Source organism: Cavia porcellus, unplaced genomic scaffold (assembly GCF_034190915.1).
Source record: "Cavia porcellus strain 051 isolate PalLab524CR breed Dunkin Hartley unplaced genomic scaffold, mCavPor4.1 scaffold_3, whole genome shotgun sequence".
Taxonomy (NCBI): domain Eukaryota; kingdom Metazoa; phylum Chordata; class Mammalia; order Rodentia; family Caviidae; genus Cavia; species Cavia porcellus.
In genome coordinates, this window is record NW_026947486.1 from 63,283,341 (window position 1) to 63,306,839 (window position 23,499).

The window sequence follows — 23,499 nt, forward strand, 5'->3', positions numbered from 1 at the left end:
CAGTGGAGACCCCTGGCTAGCTGGAACTTTACTTTGTTCATTCTAATAAACTAAACCTAGTTGGTTCCCCTCTACTGAGTCCATAGACTTCATTCTTCACTGTCTTCAGGACAGGAGTCCACAGGGAGGAGAAAATGGCTCATAATAAACTCTAAGTGCTTAGACTACAGTCTGGAACATACTGTAGTATGAATAAATTTCAGCAGTTACCATTATTATGGTTTATACTTTCATCAGAAGTAATGGAAATAACATTATTTTGTAGATTGGTTGGAGGTTTCTAAATCAGTTAGCCAAAATTGTTAAGACTTGAGGTGATTTTGACTTTTTGGCCACATTCTGCTTACAGCAAAACCTTGTTTAGCTAATCTGGAGTATTCTGATGAGCTTCATTTTCTACTTAATTAACCAAGGCTTAACTAGAACACCACACTATTGAGTTCAGTCCTTTTTAGTGGAAATCTTTATGAATTATCCATAGGCAATTTCCTGCTTTAGTAAAAAAGGTGTTGTGACTACGCTGAAGTCGGTAGTAGAGATAAAGTATTCTTCAAGGCCAAAGTGATGCATTAACTAATCCCTGACTATAGTGATATGGCAGACATCCTGATGTCAGGATCAAAATAAAAATTATTTAGATATTTAGTTTTCTGTTTAGGCATTGCCAAAGACAATGTTTCATAGCTTAGTGACCTATAGTGCATGACTAAATTAATGGCTTTATGAATTTTCCTGCCTCCAAAATAGGAACTCAGTTGAAGTTTTAGTACTTTTCATAGTTTTAGTAACCTACAATATAGGACTAAGTTAATGACGTTTTAATTTTCCATACCCTTAAAATAGGAACTCAGTTGAAGTTTCCTGTTTCTAAAAGCAAAGCATAGGAGGAGCCTGTCTGTCATTTGGGTGGGATGCAAAATTGTTTCTTTGCAAAGTTTGAGTCTCTTTGAGAAGTACCAATAGACAGCACAAACAAAAAGTAACTTACAAAGGCTTCAGAATGATCCTTCCCCCTCCCACACTTTTCCTGTCAGCCTGACTTCCCTGCCAGCAGGCCTGAGTGTCTCAACCATTAGCATCATCCTCCAAAGTAATAGCAACCCATGGAAATTTTTGTCGTAATGGAGATGCTTTATGTCTGCATTGTCAGTTCAGTAAACACCAGGTACATGTGGCCATGGAGCACAAAATACTAACATATTAATTATATTTTGCTTAAGTTGATTTAAATTAAAATAACCAGAGGTACCATTTAGCTTTCTTAAAGATACTGAAGATCTGTTAAATTTCAATTGTGACTTTTGAAGGAAGTGTATTAATTTATTTTCTTCTGTTTGCCACTGATTGTTATATACAGTCTAATTTGTTTTTAGTATCTATGAAGGCTCAGTATGGTAGACATGAATTACTGAAAAGTGAAGGTTATGAGTGTTTTGTGGATTGTGTGTGTGTGTGTGTGAGAGAGAGAGAGAGACAGAGAGAGAGAGAGAGAGAGAGAGAGAGAGAGAGAGAGAGAGAGAGAGAGATGTTCTACTTGGAGCTAAACCTTAGTACTTTTAAAGAAAAATTTATTTAGAGGCAGGCTTTAGTAAAAGTTGCTTAGGCTGTTCTCGAAATTTCAGTCCTCTTGTCTCAGCCTTCAGAGGAATTGGGATTACAGGTATGAGGCAGTGTTTCTGGCTGTGGTGTTTTTTACAGGAAAAAATTCAGGTTTAGAGAACTAACAAAGTGAGCAAAGAAGAGGATAACATTGATGGGACAATTTGGGAGCCTAATATTAGATAGTAAAAGAGGGATGGCAAGAGTAGAAGCAAATTTGTCCTAATTGGGCTCATGCAGATTGAAGATCACAGAATGAGACTGGAGATGGGGCTTGAGACCTGCACTTGGGGTCATGGCTGTCTTTGCACTCTTAAGTGTGCACAGTGGATATGTCTGAAGGAGGATAGCCCTTTAGAAAACAAGCCATGAGTGTTCCAAAGGGCCAACTTTGGTGATTTGCAGGCCAAGGGGTAGAAGGAAAGATAGCAGGGTACAAATTTGTAAAAGATTTACCCTTTAGAAAGTGTTCTGTTAAACTGCCAGTAGAGATAAAATCTAGCATTTGTCTTTAGTGGATGTCCTTAGTAATTAGATAAAATGCCAATTAGACAACGACAGCTTCTCTCTGAGATCACTAAAGCTTCCATCAGCCAGACTGTTTAGATAAGTCAGCCTTTTCAGCATTCACACAAGTGATTTTCTTATTATTGGGGAGTTGGTGAATCAGACATACAGCAGCTACTTATAATGAAACAACTGCCACTTTAAATGCTCTTGAATCTGAATAACCTTCTGCAAACAACATTAGAAGTTTCTGAACTCTAGATAGTGTCCTGTTTTACTAGAGACGATACATTTTTAGTGGTACAAAGTTTCTCTGACCTATTTTAAGTGTTTGGCATTAAAGATGTTTTATGCTTTCAAGATTTACCGTGGAAGAGATCCACAAACCTACAGTAAAAGTAAATAGTCAATTTGGAATGCTAATCACATTCCCAAGGTAGGGGAATGAACATCAGTGGAACCTGGAGTTAGTGAATGGTAGTGCCCTCCGCTTAGGAACCAAGTGTAGAATGAAGTACAGGGGAATATTTGGACTTTTTATGAGGAAAGAGAGGAATATTTCATGTCTTTAAGATACTGGGGCACTTCATCCTTTCCTATTGTGAAGAAGCTTAGTGTTCATCTTTAAAACACATCTGCCCGTGAACATCACAAAACAGAGGCATTGGGAAGGCAACTTACTTATGTAAGATTCATCTTCACTGTGGATGAAGAGGATTTACCAAGGACCAAATTGGAATATATCTGACATGAAATAAACCATTTGAAAACAAGTATATTCTGCAAATTTGCAGCATCATAGTAGATTTGGCTATGGATTACTCTCTTCTACTAAAGTGAAATTCCACTTAGGAAGCCACTTGCTCTATTCCTTTGTGAATGGCAGAAGATAGGGTTACCACCATTTTGCTGTTTCCATGTAATTCATAAAAACAAAGCAAAGTAGACATGCAGTCTTCTACCTAATATTTGCAGGGGACAGAGAAAGGTACAAGTGGAGGCATCTTTAGAACCTCTTTCATCTTTTTTTTCAGTTCTAGGGACTGAATCCATGGCCTGTGCATTGAAGACAAGTGTTTTACCACTGGACTGTATTTCCAGTCACAGTTCATCTATTTCTGCAGATAGGTAGAAACTTGTACGCACACAGGTTTAATTTTATTCAAAAGCTGTACAATTTGAAAGTTCTGGTGGTTGTTGAAATGGATAGTTAAAACTGGTAGAAGAAAATATATGAGCAAAATACGAATAGCAGGAGGCAGCTAGATAAAAGCTCTTTTACCTGAAATATAAAACAGTTGTTTGTTTAATAAAGAAAATACTGTTTTGAAATATAATGGACTAGCAGTTTAACTTAAAAACTGGTTTTCTTCAAATATCAAACCAACAGTACTTGAAGATAAAGATTGCATCCTGATTCCTAGATCCCATTTAAGCAAAGGATGGACAGCCTAGGTCTGTTTACAGTTTAAGCTAGGGATAGTATCCCATACATGCATTTGTTTGAGACTTAACTATCCTTCTTTAATGATTATTAATTATCATTTATCTGATCTTAACTCTTTTTACTTTCACTTTAGTTACTAACACTATAGATGAACAAGGACATTTTTCAACTTCTACATTAATGAGTGATTGTCATTCTGCGATAGCTGCCAACTGTTATCAATAGATTCACATGCAAACCTCATTCACTAATGCTAACACTGACACGATATTTGTTATACATTAGGCATGTTGCATTCAGTACATTTAATTTTTAAGAACCCATTTAATTTTCCATAAGGTGAAATAAAAATAGCACAGTATGCTCAAAGTCACATAGCTCATACTGAGCTAGGATTCGAACTCTGTCATGCTAGTCCCACAGATAGTTCTCTTAAAATACTTCATTAAAATACAAGAGAATTTTGCTCAGTGGTTTACTAATAAGTCTTGTCAGCAGTCATAGACATTAATGTAGCCTGGGCTTTTAGAAAATGTGGGCTTTGTTTCTTATCCTTCTTTCTGTCCTAAAGACTAACTGGTAGATTTAAGAGAGCCCTACAACTTGCTTGTTACGTTCACAATGTGGAAGACAAAACAATTTGGGAGATACGTTGAGATTTTGAATGGTAGAATAAATATCATCCAAACCAAGTCATGTGACAATTGAATTGTAAAATAGATAAAATAAAAATATGATTGCCTTTATTTCCAATGAAGTTTAGCTTGGAAGATATAGATTAGTTTGATATAGTTCTTAGTCAATGATAGCTATTGGTGCTCATGCTTTTTCCTAATGTTTCGCTTTCTGTAAGCCACAATTCTGTTAGCTGAGAACCTATAACTTATTAAACATGAATTCAACAACCAAAGAAAGTGGCTCAGTGCCTTTTCCCCACATTCTCATGTTACTAATTTTCTCATATTTCGATTCTATTTAGACCTGGACCAAACAATTGCACATAATTTCATAATAGATGATGTGTATTCTTTTGTGGCATTTCCCAAACTAGGATATAAGGTAGTTGAATGTGTCTGGGCTTGTTTGCATCCTCTATTCTGTTCTATTGGACCACATGTCTTTGTGCCAGTACCATACCGGTTTTTTTTTTTTTTTAACACGTTGTGTTTGTAAATTAACTTGAAATCCAAGATTGTCAAATCTTCTGCTTTGCTCATTTATCCAACATTGCTTTTGCTGCTCTGGGTCTCTTCCGATTCCATATGAATTTTGTATTGTTTTCTCCAGCTTTATGAGAAGTGCTGTTAGCATTTTGATTGGGATTACATTAAATCTGTATATCAACTTTGGAAGTATGATCATTTTGACAGCACTGGTTCTGCTTATCCAGGAACAGGATATGTCTTTCCATTTTCTAATGTCTTCTCCAATCTTCTGTTTTAGAGTACTGTAGTTTTCATTGTAGAGGTCTTTCACTTCCTTGTTTAGGTTAATCCTAAGTATTTAATTTTTTTATGTTTGTCATAGTTACTTTTCTTATTGCTGAGCCAAAATACTCAACCTCCAAAGTTAAAGAAGCAAAGGTTTATTTCAGTTTAGTTTGTACAGGTTTTAGTCCATAGTTGGCTTGCTCCAAAAACGGAGCAACATGGTATTGGGACATAGCAGTAGGGAAACAGTCCACAGCAAGCTAGGGAGGAAGCACCAAACAGCAAGCCTTTCCTCCCTCTCTCCCTTTATATTCCATCCAGGCTGTAAGCTTGTTGATTGGTGCTTCCCACATCCAGGGTAGAGCTTCTATTATCTACAGCCAGAATCATGCTAAACCCATTTAGTTATCACGAACCTTTAATCCCATTATCACACACCCTAGATCTGGCTACTTCTGAAAAGCCTTATTTGTGAGCACATGAGACTTTGGGGGATATAATGCTATTGTGAGTGGTACTGTTTTTCTAATTTTTTTTTGTACAGGAATAGTATTGTTTTTTATGTGTTTCTTTTTATCTTGATATAGTGTTACACTGGGTTATTAATTCTAGGAGTCTATTCATGGAATTTTTGTGCCTTTAATGTTAGGATAATGTTATCTAATAATGATAATTTCACTTCTTCCTTTCCCATACCTACTCAGTTTATTTCCTTCTTGGGGTTGATTGCCTGATTGTCCTGGCTAATGTTTGAATACTATATTGAATAGGAGTGGTGATAGTGGGCATACTTGTCTTTTCCTGACTTAAGTGGGAAAGCTTTTAGCTTTTCCTCATTTACTATGTTGTCAGTTATTGCTTTCTCATAAATGTTTTTATCAGACTGAGATAAGATCCTCCTATATCTATTTTATGCAAGGTTGCTTTTAATCATGGATGAGTGGTGGATTTTGTCAGAAGATTTTTCTGCACCTGTTGATGTCATTATGTGATTTTTTTTGCTTCTGGTTACATGGCATATTACATCTATTTATTTGCATATGCTGAACTATCTTGCATTCCCAAGATGAAACATATTTGATCCTTGTGTTTTTGATAATTTTTTACATTGCACTTGCCAGTATTTTGTTGAGGGTATTTTTATCTGTGTTCATTAAAGAAATTGGCTTGTTGGGTCCTTGTCTGATTTTAAAATCAGTAGTACTAATGGCTGTGAAGGACTCTGGCTCCTTCCTTTTGTATTTCTTTGAACATTTTGAGGAAATTGTCTCCCCCAGACGTCATGCAGTTTTCAACATGAATCCATCAGGTTCTTGGCTTTTCTTACTAGGCATTTTATTACCGCATCTTTCACTGTCTGTTATAGCACTGTTCAAATTTTGAAGTTATTTTGATTGTTTATTTATAATTCATATATCTGGTTGTCTGTCCATTTCCTCAAGATTGTACAATTTGTTGGAGTACTATTTTTCAAATTAGTTATAATGACTTTGTGGTTTTTGTGGTGTCCATTACGCTTTCACCTTCTTCATTTTTAATTATGCTGATTGGTGATTTCTTTCCTTCCTTTGATAAGATTAGCTATGGATTTGTCTATTTTGTTTATTCTTTTAATAACTACTCTTTAATTGATCAACATTTTTGTATTTTTTTATTTTCAGTTTTATTGTATTATGATCTTTATGATTAAACCTCCACTTGTACTACATTTGATATTGGACTGTTTTTGTTTTTCTAGTGTCTTGAAGTACAACGTTAGGTTAGTTATTTGAGCTTGTATGGTTTTCACAGCAGTAAGTTTACCTCTTAGGACTGTTTCCATTGTGTTTCATTTGTTCTAGTAGGTTGTGGTGGCATTATACTTTGATTCTAGGAACTGCTTAACTTTTAAAAAATTTCTTCTGTGGCCCATTTAATGTACAGGAATGTGTTATTTAAAGTCAAATGGTTCATAAAGTTTCTGATTGCTTTCTAGCTTTAGTTCCAGGACATAATTTTGTTGTTATATAAGCAGGTTTTATGGACTAGTATGTAGTATATTTTGGAGAAAGTTTCATATGCTTCTGAGAATTCTATATATTTTGTTTTAGTAGAACAGAACCACCTGTAGATATTATGAAGTCCACTTGTTCAAAGATGTTATTGAACTCTAATATTGCTTATTAAATTTGTTTAATTGATTTGTCTATTTGCAAAAGTGGAGTATTGAAGCCACCCACTCTGACTGTGTGATCATTGAGTATTTTATGTCCATTATTGTTCATTTTATGAACATGGGTACCCCAACATTTGGTTCATAGTTATTTCCAATTGTTACCTCATCTGTTGAATTCCTCCCTTAACTAATGAGTAGTGAAGTTTGCCCCAGTCAGCTTTATCTTGAAGTCTCCTATATCTGAACATGAAATTGCTACACCTGCTTGCTTTCAGGGTCCAGGCCCAGGAATATTATTTTCCAATGTTTGGTATTAAATTTACAGATTTCTTTTCGGATTAGAAGTAAGTTGCCTATTTTCTTCAATGCAATTAGTTCATTTTTAAATCTAGTTTGCCAAGCTGTGTCTTAACTGAGGAATTGAGACCATTTTTACATTGGTACTTAGTACTAAAACATAATAACTTATTCCTGCCATTGTGTTCTTTGTCTGTTGTTGACTCTTTTATTTTTTTCTTTTTCACTTAACTGCTTTCCTTGCTTGACTTACTTATTCCATTTGATTTAGTTTTATTTGCTTTATTGTGTCTAAGATTTTCTAGAGCATCTTTGGAAATTCTCATTTGCTGCTCTTATATCTTTTATGTGTTCTTTTCATGGAATGTTTTTATTTTTCCATCAATTAAAAAAACAGTTTTGCAAGATGTATTAGTCTAGTTTGTAAGCTGTTTACTTTTAGGGCTTGAAACACTTCACTCCTCTTTCTCCCTGCCTTTAATATTTGTATTGAAAACTCTGCTGTAATCCTAAAGTGTTTATAAGTGACTTTTTTTTGTTTTTCTTAACATCTTCTAAGATTCTATATTTTTTGAACTTCTGGAATGTTGACTATTACGAAATGTAAGAAACTTCTTTTTTCACTGTACTTATTTGGTGTTCTATGAGCATCCCTTATATGTATGTTGAATTCTTCTGTGATTGGAAGGAACTTGGAAAACTTTCTGCTGTGATTTCTAAAAACAAATTTTATGCTGTATGTACTGTCTTCTAATTTTTCTCTAACTACTCATCTAGTCACTGTTACATGAGTTTTTTTTTTTTTTTTTGCTTTATTAACCTTTTTTAATGTTAATCTGTGTGAACCATCATGTATTTCCCTTTTGTCCTCAGTTTCAGATACACTTTCTTCATATTAGTTGTTTCTGTTCTTTATAAATAAATTGCATAAAAGTCTTTGTCTGCAGTTTTTGTGTTTGGTACCTTTTTGTGGCTATTACCTATTCGGTAAATTTTTCATTCATGCTTTGAGCCACTTTGGTCAACTCTTCCAATTGTTTACTTGTTTGCTTTGGGAGAGTTGGGAGGTTTTGGGGCATTTTGTTTTCTTGTTTTTTAATGTTCCAGTTTTTCCTTGAGCTGAGGACTGAGGACAGATACAGTGAAAATTTCATTTTTTTTCTTTTCAAAAGAATAAAACCAAGTGAAAAAAAAAAACAAAAATAAAATGGAGTTATTCAGAACAAAAGGATGGACATAGTAAATGATTTAAAGCCACTATACAAGGTGATCTACAATGGTTACCATGATGTCTCTTGTTATCTTCAATAGAATTGCCCATATCATCAGGTACAATAAAATTGAACATAGCAGTACAGAACAAAATCAATAAAAACAAAACATCGGAGACATTATAGGACTTCAAAAGATGGCAATAGTCAAACCAAAATGGGTATCATAATGAATTTTGTTGTCTTCAGAGTAATTGCCTACACTCTCAGATTTGATACTATCAAACTTAACAAATTTGAATAAATCAGTCACGACAAGACAGCGATCAAACAAAATGAATTCAAATCAAATCAGTCAAAACAAAGTAGTGAAGGCAATACAGGGTTTCAGATTAAAATAATAGGAAATTAAAAATGGTTACCATAATATGTCCTGCTATCTTTGGAGCAGTGGTCTATTCCCTCAAATCTAGTACAAGTAGACAAACTGGAACAGAATATAACCAAACTAAACAGAGCAATGAAAGCAATATGGGTTTCAAATCATGACACAAGATATTCAATGTCCTCTGCTTTCCCTATTTAGATAATTCTGCTCCTTTCACTTTCCCAGGGTGCACTGGAAATTTTGTATCCCACCAACTCCTTTAGTTTTTAAATTAGGGAGGCAACCTGCTATTTACCTAAGTGATTTTGAACCCTTTTACCCCTGAGCTTGGTCTCAAGTTGTATCCATTTACCAAGAGCCTCAAGGTTTTCCTCCTTATAGCTGGGTAGTTCTCCATTGTATAAAAGTGTTATGTCTTTCCAATCAATCTGCAACTGATGGATGAACTACTCCCACTTTTTTCTAGGTCCATGTCACATAGAGCATTATTTTCTCATCTTTGACTTTCAGTCCATAAATCCTCTTTCAGGTTAATTATATTTCTTATATAGAGCATCTTGACGGACCCTATCTTTGGATACACTCTGTCTGCGTTTCTTTTTATTAGCGTTTAAAGCCTGTCCATGTTAGTGATTATGGCCAGTCTTCTCTGCCTCATCTCTGCCATGCTATTTTTCTGCCACTGATTGTCTACTTTTCCCCTTCATTCCACTGTCTGCCCCATTCATTGAGTCCCTTCTGTCACTGTTCTTGAAACCAGGGTCTTTTATTCTCTCTCAAACGTCCTTTAGTATTTTGTGTAGGGTTGGATTGGTGGGCACGAACTCCACTAGTTCCTTTTTGTCATGGAAGCATCTTGTTTATCCATTAGTTTTGAGAGATAGTTTTGTGGGGTACGTCAATCTGGGTTGGAGGTTATTTTCTTTCAGGGCTTGGAATTCTTCACTCCGAGCTCTTCTTGATTTGATGGTTTATGTCAAGAAGTCTGTCCTGGTTCTGATGGGTTTTCCTTTATAGGTGATCTGTTTCTTTTCTCGGACAGCTTTTAATATTCTGTTCTTCTGTTGAATTTCCGGGATCTTGATTATTATATGTCTGGGTATTGATCTATTTTGTTTATAGCTGGCTGGAGTTCTGTATGCCTCATATATCTGAATATCATTTTCTTTTCCTCTGCTTGGGAAGATTTCTTTAATTATTTCTGTAAATAGCCTTTTTTATTTCATTTGTGTTTAGCATTGTTTCTTCACTCACATTTTTATTCTTAAGTTATAGATTCTCTTGTCATCTTCTAGCCTTTGTATTATTTTTGTATCTTCTAGCTTTTGTATTATTTTTGTATTCCTGATTCCTTGTTGTTTTTAATAGATCTTTACATTCATGACTGCAAGCTGCAAACCTATCTTTAAGGTTTGATAGTCTATCTTTAGTTTCTTTCAAGCAATTTTGCCAGCTTTCAACGGAGTTTTTAATTTCCTGGTAATCTCTTTGAGTCTGTTTCATTTATTCTAGATTTTTTTTATAGTCATTGAAAGTTTTTCTCTTTTTTCTACACTCTTCCATTCTTTCATTTGTGTCTTCCTGAGAGGTGCTTAACATTTCTTGTATTATGTTTCCCATATCTTCCTTTACTTGTACTAGTATTTGCGTTCTGAGTTCTTTTATAATGTCATGAAGATAATTCTTTATGTGAGATGCTGGTTTTTTCAGGAACCACAGTTGTGCTCTCCCTGCTGTCTTCTGTGTTTACTTCTCCTGGACCAATACTGTTTGGGTTGGAAGCTGGAGACTTCCTTTTATTTCTTCCTCTTGTCATGTTTCTGGTTTCTACCACACACGTTGATGCTGGGGTTCCCCAGCACTTCCTGTGTTGGATACGATTACTCTGAAGCATGCTTACTAGGGATTGCTGCCCTCTTCAGTCTGCTGATGATCACTGAAGTACAAGCAGGGGCAGGGCAGGCTAGCCCCCACCTTCTGAGCTGGTCAACCACTGGGAGTCTTCACCAATGTCAGTGTGTGCCCTGTAGTAGGGGCCAGTTAGGGATACCTTCGTGGAGACCTTGTCCTTGGTATTGGATTGCACAGGGTGGGTGGGACTCAGACCAAGAAATTCTCACCAATCTGCTCTGTTAGGAGTAGCTGACTGAAGCTGCTGCAGTTCTGGTTCCCGGACCTGCCTGACTCCAAAATGTCTCCCGGCCAATCGCTGAATCTCGGCAGGAGGACCAAGTTCCTGACACCCACCGTGAGCCTGTACAGATCTCTAAAGTGTTCTTCGCTCTGCTGTTCACCATTCTGCTGCTCTCCTCTGCAACTGCATCATTCCGCTGAGGACCTCAGGCTCGCCAACCTCAACTTCACTGTGACCAAGCATCTTCAGATTCCAGTGGCATTTTGTACACAATGGGACGAGTTCCAGTGAGAGCACATCTGACTACAGCCTTTCATCCATGTTTTTCTTTTCTTTTTTTTTCCCTTTAGTTTCTTCCTGGGTCAAGGGGATCCATCTTCTTCTATCTAGTCTTCCCCAGGATATTTTATTCCAGAATCTGAGCTGTTTCTCTCAGAGAGGCTCTTTATTCTACTGCCTATTGATCTGCCGGCTTCCCAGAAAATCTCATTGTTGATATGAAGGTTTGTTTAGTTAGGTTCTCTTTTCTAGTGGCATGGGCTTAGCTTTATTTTTCCAGAGGTATCATCTACCACTTTATCTCTAGAAAACTGTATGTGTACTAGCATCATTGTTAATAGCCAAATGTATTAAAAAATACAAATATTCAACTGGCAGATAAACCAATCACTGTACCTATGTGAAGTAGAACATTGTTTAGCCATAAAAATATCAATTACTGATTGTGGCTGCAGTGTTAATGAGGTTCAAAACATTATTGTAAGTAAAAGAAGCCAGACACAAAATGCTACTATAAAATTTAGCTTATATAAAATTTCCAGAAATGCAAATATATACAAACAGGAAGTATATCAGTATTTTCTTGAGGAAAAGGTGCATGTGACAACTAAAGCATGCAGGATTTCTCTTTTAAAATTTTACTTTCATTGTTTTATTTAATACTCAAACCAAAAATAAATATTATTATTCATATTCTGCAGTTCAGGAATTGAAATATTTCAATATTTCAATAATATTATTGAAGATTAAGATTATTTCAATAATCTTCAGATTATATGACTTCCCCAATTTTGCACAGTCTGAGTAAGGGCTTGAATGGTCTCAGGTGAGCATCTATATTAAGTATGATGAAAATACTCTAAAATTGATTGCAATGATATTTTCCTGACTGTGAATGCACAAAAACCATTGAATTACATGCTTCTAATGAATATTTGATAAGTAAACTTTTTTAATGATTATGTTAGTGGGCAAACCCCAAAATGTATACTTAATACATGATATGATTGTTATTTATCTGATGAGGAAAATTAGAAGTTTAGAAAATTAGTTCTGAACTTTAATTAATTTTTGAAAACTTTCCAGTTGTTAATAATTAGCAGTCATGGCTGAGCAGCTCTTCACTTAACGACTGAGTGATTATATACTAAGCAAGCACTGATTGAGTGAATCAATAAATGAATGACAAGGAACTATAATGTATCTGCGACAGAGAAGACTGTATAAATTTTATCTAAAAGAATAAAAGACTAGTTCCCAGAGGATTTTCAGAGGGTGACCATCCCAGATGTTTCACAATATGCCCTATTTGCACCCTTACTCACAGGTAACTCAACAAGTAGGCAATACTATAGTGACAAGCATATTTTTGGAGATTAGAGCACCATACAAGGAGAGAGCTCTGTCAACACAAAGTACATTATTATTGGATTACTCTAAAACTGTATTGTACAAGTTGCTGCATAAAGTAGGTTTGCATTTATTCTGTCAGAATTTAAATGTATATTTGACATGTTGTTCCTCAGAATTGTTGTATTGTCTTTCTTACAGCGTGTGTTTATTTTTCTCCAGAAAGTCTCTCTCATTGAATTGAGTGAATGAGGATACTCAGATGCTGTCCTCAGAGAACACAAGGTGGTTAGACTCTCCACATTGAGTTGATATATTGCTAATTAATGCAAATTATGACATAATATAATAGAAACAAGTGAAATATTGAATATGATCAAGCATGTTGTATTTAAATCATTTGTAGTTGATATTTGCCTTCATTCAATCGAAGTTGAAAGTGTTGTTTACTACCTTACCTTTTATTAGACAGACTGAATAACAGCATAAACCTATTCAAACAGGTTGCTATTCAATATTTATAACAATGAAGGTGCCATCCAAGTACTAATCAGGCCCGACCCTGCTTAGCTTCCGAGATCAGACGAGATCGTGTGCGTTCAGGGTAGAATCTATAAACAGTTTATGAGAACTGATCTTATGACACATGATGAAATGAACAGATACTTAGAAGAAAAAGAGACAGTAAAATACCCAGTGCTGATCCTGGAGTGTCATAATGTGAAACCCAGAAATAGTATTATTCTTTGTTCAGAGTGATATTAGCCTGCTTGACTTTATTCAATGTCAACATAATTGAAGATATGAGTAACTGCATGTATGTTTAAGAGTATAGGATTGATAACCATATTCCTAAGTTTTTGTTGGATAGTTGAACAGAACTGGTGGCAATCTCACTGTTTGAATCCCCACTTTATATGCTCCACTTTAGTATCTTGAATAACTATTTGTAAGAAGACGATCTGTAATCATCAACTAGTGATTTCTTACTGTTTATTTTTTTCTTTGAAATTATGTATTATTTCTACCCATTTTCTGTTTTGTTTAGTCTTTCTTTAAATTCAATTTTAAAAAGAAGACACTACAGTACCCAGTGCTGATCACGGAGTGTCATGATGTGAAATCCAGCAATACTATTATTCTTTGATCAGAATGATTTTAACCTGCTTTAGTTTGTTTAATATATGGATAATTTCATGTATGTTTAAGTGTATAGGATTGACAACCATGTTACTAAGTTTTTGTTGCACAGTTGAACAGAATTTTTTGCAGTCTCTTTGTTTGAATTCCCACAATTTCCATTTTTGTACCTTGAACAACTGTTTGTAAAACGACAACATGAATTAGTGATTTCTTACTGTTTATTTTTTTTCTCTGAACGTATGTACTATTTCTATCTATTTTCTGTTTTGTTTAGTCTTTCTTTAAATAAAAATTTAAAAAAAACAATGAAGGTGCCAAAATTCAAATAGTATAACATTAATGTCATTGAGGGAAGAAAAATGAATCCATACAGGTAGACAATAACAGAGTAGTAAATTAATTCATTTCACATTAAGTTCTAAAATAGTAATTATATACAAAATTTAGAATATAAACCAAAATCAGGCAAAAGAAAGAAGCTTCCTCTCAATAACTTGTTCAGTTTCAAGCTTCAGAGAAAAAGACAGATTGGAATGATGCTAAAGGACAACTGAACAGTTTTCCAGGCATCACAATAGTTTTTGTTTGTTTCTGCATAGCTTTTTCTTACATTTCAGTATATGTTGTAGTCATCTAGGAAAGGTCTTCAAACATAGGTTTCTGGGCGCCATCTTCAGTGTTTCTGATTCATTTGGTCTGAAATGATGCTGAATATCTGATTTTTTTTTTTTTTTTTTGGTACTAAGGGTCGAACTCACTGCTTTGTTCTTGCCAGGCGCACTTGTGCTGCTTAGTTAAGTCCCCAGAGATATTTGCATTTTCAACAGCTTCCAAGTTGATGCTGTTGTTGCAGTTATAGAGTGACCAACCATCCTACCTCGCTCAAGACCAAGTAATTTTCCAAAATTTTGTACTGTTAGAGTTTGGAAGACTTCTTGGGAAATAAGTATTATTGGGTGCCCCTACTGGTCCAGGACCATACTCTGAATACTATTAATCTTTAAGGTTGTATAACAATCAGCATGGTATCTTATGTGTTCAGATAACAGGGTTCTCCCTGATATCCCAGCTGTAGATAACCAGACTACGGTGGTGAAGTTTTTGTGTCAACCTGACCAAGATGCCTTGATTAAACATTATTTCTAACTGTGAATTTGATGGCTTTTCCAAATAATATTAACATTTAAATTGGTGGTCTCAGTGACTAGACAGTTCCTCTCACTGTGGTGAAGAACACCCAATCTATAGAGGGATTTAGCAGCACATAGAGCATTGAAGAATTTATCCCTTTTTGCTTCCTACTTTCTTGCATATGCTCGGACATAAGTGTTTTCCTGCCATTGGAGTAGGATTTATACCATTGGCTCCCTTAATTCTCAGGCCTTTTGACTCAGATGAAATTATCCCAAGGAGTGCATGGGTCTTTTTTTTTCAGGTAGCATATCATGGAACTTCATCTTTGTAATTGCATGAGCCAGTCCCTCTCTCTCCCCCGTATACATATTAGGATATATATATATATATATATATATATATCCTAAATAGTACATGCTGATTGAATCAGTTTGCTGAGAGAAAATACTTTTCCTTGGAATTTCAGTATAAGTAGTCTCCTGATGCCATTTCTGTTCTTCTACCCTGAACTACCACCATACAAGTCTCCAATCTAGAAGAACAATACAGTTGAGCTGTTCCCTGCTCTTCAATGGAATCTTCTTTGAATCAAAGTACTTAAACTACCATGAGAGTTGCTGTATATACATTAGTGGAAACAGAATTTCTGGGTCACAAAGACTCTGGAATCCACTTCTTAGTCATGAAGCTTTGTTTAAGACACTATTTCCCTGAGCTACAGCTTTATTATATAGAAAACTAAAATTATATTTTACTATAAACATTGGTATGAGAGCTGTCATAAAGACTGAACAATGAGTTAAGTTATATGTATGGACTAGAGAAATGATAGCTATGGTTATAAAAATCCAAAGGCCTAAAATGCATCATCTGTTTTGTTATTGATTTTATTTTTTATTGACATATAATATTTGTATATGTTTAAGAATTGATCATTACATCATATGCACATTACAGAATGATAAAATTAGATAAATTAGCATATACATCACCTTAATAATTTTTTATTTATTTTAAAAAGAATAAAACCAAATGAAACAAAATAGATTAGAGTCAATCAAAACAAAAGGATGAACAGGGTACATGACTTAAAAACAAAATACAAGGAGATCTACAATGGCTACCATAATGCATCTTGTTATCTTTTTTTTTTTTTTTTTTTTTGTCTTTTTCATTTTCATTGGTACCGGGGATCGAACTCACGACCGCCTGCTTGCAAGGCAGGTGCTTATGCCGCTGAGCTAAATCCCCAGCCCCCTCATCTTGTTATCTTCAAAAGAATTTCCCGTACCGTGAGGCATAATAAAATCAAATAAAATAGTACAGAATAAAACAAAACAAAACAAAACAATGGAAACCATATAGGACTTCAAAAGAAGATAGTAGTAAAACCACAATGGGTATTATAATGCATCTTATTGTTCAAAGTAGTTGCCTATACCATCAGACATGACAACATCAAAAAAACACAATAGAATAAAATCAGTCAAAACAGAAAATGAAAGCAAGCTTTGGCTTCAAATCAAGCTAAGAGGAAATCAAAAATATTTATCATAATATATTTTTGTTTTTTGTTTTGTTTTTTTTTTTTTTTTTTTTTTTTTTTTTTTTTTTTGGTCTTTTTCGTTTTTATCGGTACCAGGGATCGAACTCAGGACTGCCTGCTGGCAAGGCAGGCGCTTATGCCGCTGAGCTAAATCCCCAGCCCCATAATATATTTTGTTATCTTTGAAATAGCTGCTCATACCATCAAATATAAAATTACATAAGACAAATGAAAACAGAATAAAACCAAGCTAAACAGAACAATGAAAACAATGTGGGTTTCAAACAACAGTAATAGATTAACAATGGGCACTGCCTTCCCTTTTTAGACAATTCCTCTCTTTCCACTATCACAAGATGTATTGTACATTTTGGCTCTTCCTAGTTTTTGGACTAGGGAGGCAACACGCAATTTACCTTTGTGACCCTGAACCTTTTTTACCCCTGAGTACGATCTCAAATTGTATCCATTTAACTACAAGAGCCTCAAGGTTATCTTTCTTTATAGCTGAGTAGTATGAGTATCATGGCTTTCTAACCAGTCTGCCACTGATGGGAAAGCTACCCCCACTTTTTTCTGTTTCCCTGTCCCATAGGGCATTGTCTGACCTTTGAGTCTAAGTCGATAAGCCCTCTTTTCAGTTAAATATGTTTCTTGTAAAAAGCATATTGATGGACAGTGTATTCTGATCTACTCTCTCTGGGATTCTTTTTATTACTGAATTGAGACCATCTATATTAATGATTATGCCCAACATTCCCTGCCTCTTCTCTGCCATGCTATTTTCCTGCCACTGGTTGCCTACTTTTACCCTTCATTCATTGTCTGCTTCACTCAGTGAGACCTCTCTGCCACTGTTCCACTTTCTCTGTACAATGTTCTTCAGTATTACTTTTAGGGTTTGGTTAGTGGTCATGAATGCCTTCAGTTGTTCTTTGTCATGGAAGTATCTTATTTCTACATTAATTTTGAAAGAGAGTTTTACAGGGTACATCAGTCTGAGTTTGAAGTTATTTTCTTTCAGGACTTGAAAAACTTCACTCCAAGATCTTATTTTGGTGGTTTGTGTCGAGAAGTCTGTCTTTTGATTCTGATAAGTTTTCTTTTATAAATGCTCTGTTTCTTTTCTCTAACAGCTTTTAATATTCTGTTCTTGTGTTGAGTTTCTGGGATCTTGATTATTATGTTTGGGTGTAGATTTATTTTGGATATGGCTGACTGGAGTTCTGTATACCTCACTTATCTGAATATCATTTCCTTTTCTTATGCTTGGGAAGTTTTCTGTAATTATTTCTGTAAATAGACTTTGTTTTTCATTTGTGTTGACCCCTGCTTTTTCATTCATGTTTATTATTCAGAAATTATGCTTCTTCACGTCATCTTCTAGGTTTTGTATTGTTACTTCTCAGTTACTTGTTATTTTTAAGAGATCTTACTTTTCATGATCACAAGTGGCATCCTGTCTTCAAGGTTTGAAAATCTATCTTTAATTTCTTTCGAGTAATTTTCCCAGCTTTAAATGGAGTTTTTAATTTCCTGGTAATCTCTTTGTATCTCATTTTCCTATGCTCCTCTATTCTTCCATCTATGACTTCTTTAGAGGCGCTTAGCAATTCTTATCATGTTTTTCCTTTTTTCCTCTTTTACTTGAGATGTATTTCTGTTGTACTTTCTTTTATAGCCTCATGAAGTTATTTCTTTAATTCAGTTGCCATTACTTCATAAACCTTAGGTGTGTGACTCCCAGTTTCTTCTGTGTTTACATCTCCTGGACTAGAACTCCTTGGGTTGAAAGCTAGAGACTGCCTTTTGCTTTTTCCTCATCATGTTCCTGGTTTCTTTGGGACAAGTGGGTAGTGGGGTCCCCTGTACTTCCTGTGTTGGCTACCATTTCTCTGAAGTGACACTGTTTGATGTTTCTAGCCAGAGCTGGCCAGGCATATCTGATGGAGACCATTGGGCTTGCTGGTACAGGGCTGTTTGCTGCTTTTCCCAGCCTGTTTTGGCTCACTGGTGGAAGCTGGAGTATAAGCAGGGTCAGAGCAGCCTGCCACCTACCTCCAGAGCTGGTTAACAGCAGGCAGTCCCCACCACTTAGAGGACATGCAGGGGGTAGAGCTCATTGTGGGTAACCTCAGTGATGGCTGTTGGAATGCACACCGTGGAGGGACTCAGTCCAAGCAATTTCCACCAGTCTTCCAAACTAGGAGTGGCTGAAGGAAGGCAGCTGCAGTTCTTGTTCCGGGTTTATACAGCCTGACTCCAGAATGTTCCCTGCCAGTCACTTTCTCCCGTGGCAGGACTAAGTCCTCTACATTCACCACCAGCCAGTGCAGTCCTCTACATCTGTTGCTCCCCTCTGACACCATGTCTCTACAGAGGCCTTCAGGCTTGCCAGTTGCCACCATCACTGTGACTGTGCATCCCCAGGTTTCAACAGCTCTTCTTGCATGTTGGGGGTGAGCTACAGGTGAAGGCACCACCAGCTACCACCTTCTTTGTTTAAGTTTTTCTTTTTTACTCTCTGTGGGCTTCAATTCTCACTTAGGTTCTTCCTGGGTTGAAGGGACCCACTTCCTTCCTTCTTGTCTTGCCCATGATGCTATATTCCAGCATCAGGACTGTTTCTCTCAGAAGGGCTGTTTACGCTGCTGCTTACTGTTATCCCATCTTTCCTTAAATTTTTATCATTTTATTTAAAAACTTTTTTTCTATGGCCTCAAATACTGGAATAATAATGCCTGTTTCTGTAAAGGGAGAACCAATATTGTCAAAAAGGCCATATCACCAACACTGACGTAGACAAATCAAAATACCAACAACATTCCTTACTGAGTAGAAAAACTCCTAAAATTTACATGATATGAGAAGTGACCTAGAATGGCAAAAGCAACTCTGGGCAGCAAAAGCAAAGCAGGAGACATCACAATATTGGACTTCAAGTTATGTTAGCTGCAAACCTACAATGATAAAAACAGCATGGTAATAGAAATAAAACAAGCATGTGGGTCAATGGAACAGTATAAAAGATGCAGAAACAACCCCAGGGACTTACACTGATTGAAACTTACACGGATTGAAATATGGCCCCTTTAAAAAAATAGTGCTGGGAAAAATAGCTTCTCACATGCGAAATACCAAACCTAGACCAATATCTCTTACCACTTACTAATATAAAATAAAAATGGATCAAAAACATGGTATCAAAGCAGAATCAGTCTATGGGCAGATAAAATAGGGAAAAATCTTAGAGGAAGGGCTATACACCTTTTGAGTAAAATATCAGCTGCATAAAATATATTAGGTGATAACAAATGGGATTATGTCAAATTAAAAAGCTTCTGCATAACAAAGGGAACAACTAAATGAGTAAAGAGATAAACTACTCTGCAGAGGATTAATATTTATAATATACAAAAAATAAAAAAAAATAGATCCAATAAAAGACCTAATGAAAAAACAGGCAATTGAAATCAATAGACATTTTCAGGAGAAGTACAAATGACCAATAAATACATGAAAAAAATGTTGAGCATCTCTGACCGGAATAGAGTTGCAAATCAAAACAACATTGAGCGAGTACATGTTGAATGTAAACATTAATGTAGATGGCTTCAATTCAGCAATAAAAAGAAACAGGAAGAGTGGATCAGGAGACAGGATCCATCAATACGCTATATATAAGAAACACATTTGTCTTGAAAAGAAATTCATGGACTGCAGGTCAGAGGAGAGAAGACAATGCTCCTTGCAATGGGAACACAGAAAACAGCAGGGGTAACTTACCCATCAACTGCAGAATGGATAAGAAATTAAGGAATTTTTATACAATGGAAAGCTACTCAGCTATAAAGAAAGAAAACCTTTAGGCTCTTGTAAGTAAATGGATTCAATTTGAGATCATGCTCATGGGTGAAATTGTTTGGAATCACACTGGTGAACATCGTGTTGGCTCCCTAGTATAAAAAACTAAATGAGTCAGTGGGATCTAAAGTGTACAGTAGATATTGCAAAAGTAAAAGAGGAAGAAGCATCTAAAAAGGGAAGGCAATAGTCACTGTTAATTTCCTGTTACCTTGTTTTGAAGTACCATATCACTTTCATTGTTTTGTTTCATTTCGTTTTTTTCTGTTTTGTTTCATTTTATTTGATTTTATTATGCCTGATGGTATGGGCAGATATTTTGAATATAACAAGATATATCATGGTAGCCGTGGTTGATTTCCTATTATCTTGTCTGAAGTCCTGGATCACTTTCATTGTTTTGTTTTGATTGGTTTTATTCTCTTCTGTTTTATTTGATTTTATTATGTCTTATGGTATGAGCACCTATTTTGAAGATAACAAGAGGCATTTTGGTAGTCATTCTTGATTTCCTGTTACCCTGTTTTGAAGTCCTGTGTCACTTTAGTTGTTTTGTTTTCATGGGCTTTATTCTATTTCATTTTGTTTGGTTTTATTCTGTTTAAAATTAAAATATAAACAAAAACAAAACAATGAGATTCCATCTTATATCACAAAGAATATCTATTATAAGAAAGTCAAATGATAAATGCTGGCGATGCTGTGGGGAAGTGGAAACTTTTTTCATTGTTGGGGGAATATAAGCTAGTACTCACTAAGGAAGTCATTATGCAGTTTCCTAAAAAAAACCTGAAAGTAAAGATTCCATCTGATTCAGATATTCCCCTTCTAGGTATTCTCCTGAAAATGTTAAATACATTGTATTGCAGTGATATATATATATATATATATATATATATATATATATATATATTTAAAGCAGCACAACTCATAATAGCTAAACCTTGGAGCAGTCTACATATCCATCAACAGATGAATGGATAAAAAACTATGGCATTTATATATAATGCAATATTACTCTGCAATAAACAGGGAAAAATTGAGTCTTTGGCATGAAAATGGATGCACTTTAAGACACTATTGTTAAATGGGATAAATGACATAATATAAATTTAAATTTTGTATGGTTTCTCTTAATTGAGAAACCCAAAGTATAAATAATTTAAAGCTAAATAAAAGATGCATAATAGGAAGCAGGGAAATAGATCTTTTGCAAGTGAGAAGAGGATCTAGAGATGAGGGAGAAGAGGGAGGAGGAGATAGTGGAGGGGAAGAAAAGTAAAAAGAATTAATATATGTTGTGTAAATATATACACTTCTTATGATGAATGTAATCATTATGTGCTGTAAAGACATTTTGTACTAGTAAAAATAAATAAATGACATTATATAGCTCTAGAATATGCAAATCTATTGAAACTTTTTAGATGTATAATTCAATTTTTTTAGAAAATTATTTTTTAAAAAAGGGGGCTGGGGATTTAGCTCAGCGGCATAAGCGCCTGCCTTGCAAGCAGGCAGTCGTGAGTTCGATCCCCGGTACCGATAAAAAGGAAAAAGACAAAAAAATATATATATTATTATTATTTTTTTATTTTAAAGAGAGTAAACAGAACACTAAAGTGAAACAAAACACAACATGATAGAACAGTAGGAAATCCATAATCATAACTATACTGAGTATTATTATCCTCTAAATAGTTGCCCAGACTACTGGCCCCTGGCCTGTAAAGTCAATCAAACAAGATGAAGGTCAGGTTACTTTCCTACTTCAGTTATTATCGTCTCAGCCTGTGTTGTATCTCGTTGTTTTCAGGTGGGAGGCGGGCGGGAGGCGAAGGCAGCTTCCTTGCTGCTTCTCTGCCAACAGGGCCTACGATGGCACACAAGGAGGCTCCTTGGCTTCTTTGATGCTTCTCTCCAGCCAACAGGGCTTCTGATGACACAAAAGGAGGCTGCACAGCTTCCTTGCTGCTTCTTCCTAGCCAGTATGGCCTCCACTGGCATATGGGGGTCGGCGCTGCATTGCTTCCTTGCTGTCTTTCCCTGTATGGCAGGGCTGTTGCCTCTGGTTTTCTTATTTTTGCTGAATTCTTGAATTATCACTCTCCATGGGCTTCAAGTCTCAATTCAGATCCTTCCTGTGTCCGTGGAACCCACCTCTCTCCTCTTTCTCTTCCTCTTGTTGCTGTATTCTAGTGTCTGGATACCAAAACTTGGAGAAGTTCTTTCTCTGCTGCTCACCACTCTACCATTTTCCTGGAAGTCCTGTATGTTTCATTTTCATTAACTATATTTCCTTTACCATGCCACAGAACAACAGCTGTTGCTCCTCTAACTGTCAAACTGTACCTATTGATCAACTATTCCTTATACTTCCATCTCCCTATTCATCAGATTCTCTTAACCACTATTCTACTCCCAACTTTCATTGGGTCAAATTTCTTAGGTTCATATATGGTGAGATCATGCAATACTTGTCTTTCTAATCTGGTTTATTTCATTGTTTCCTTTAATTCCTCCAGGTCCATCCATGTTACTGCAAATGACAGAATCTCTTGCACTTTTGTAGCTGAATGGTATTTTACTGTATCTTATACCATTATCCCTTTATTAATTTAACAGTTGATGGAAATTCAGTTTAAGGTTTTAGACATTTGTTAAAAATACTGCTACAATGAACATGGAAGTTTAGATGTCTTGACATACTGATTTCATCTAATTTGTATAAATATCCAGTGGAATTGATTTATCACACCATAGTTTTATTTTTGGTATTCTGGGGTAATCTTTATAATGTTTTTACTAATTTATATTCTTACCAGCAGTGTGTGAGTTCTCCTTTATCCACAACCTCACCAGGAATTGATATTTTTAAAATCTTTTTTGCTAAAACTAATTCTAACTGGAGTGAAATGGTTTCTCTTTGTAGTTTCTGATTTGTATTTTCTTGATGATTACTGATGTCAAATATATTTTCAGGCATTTGTTAGCTATTTTATATCTACTTTTGAG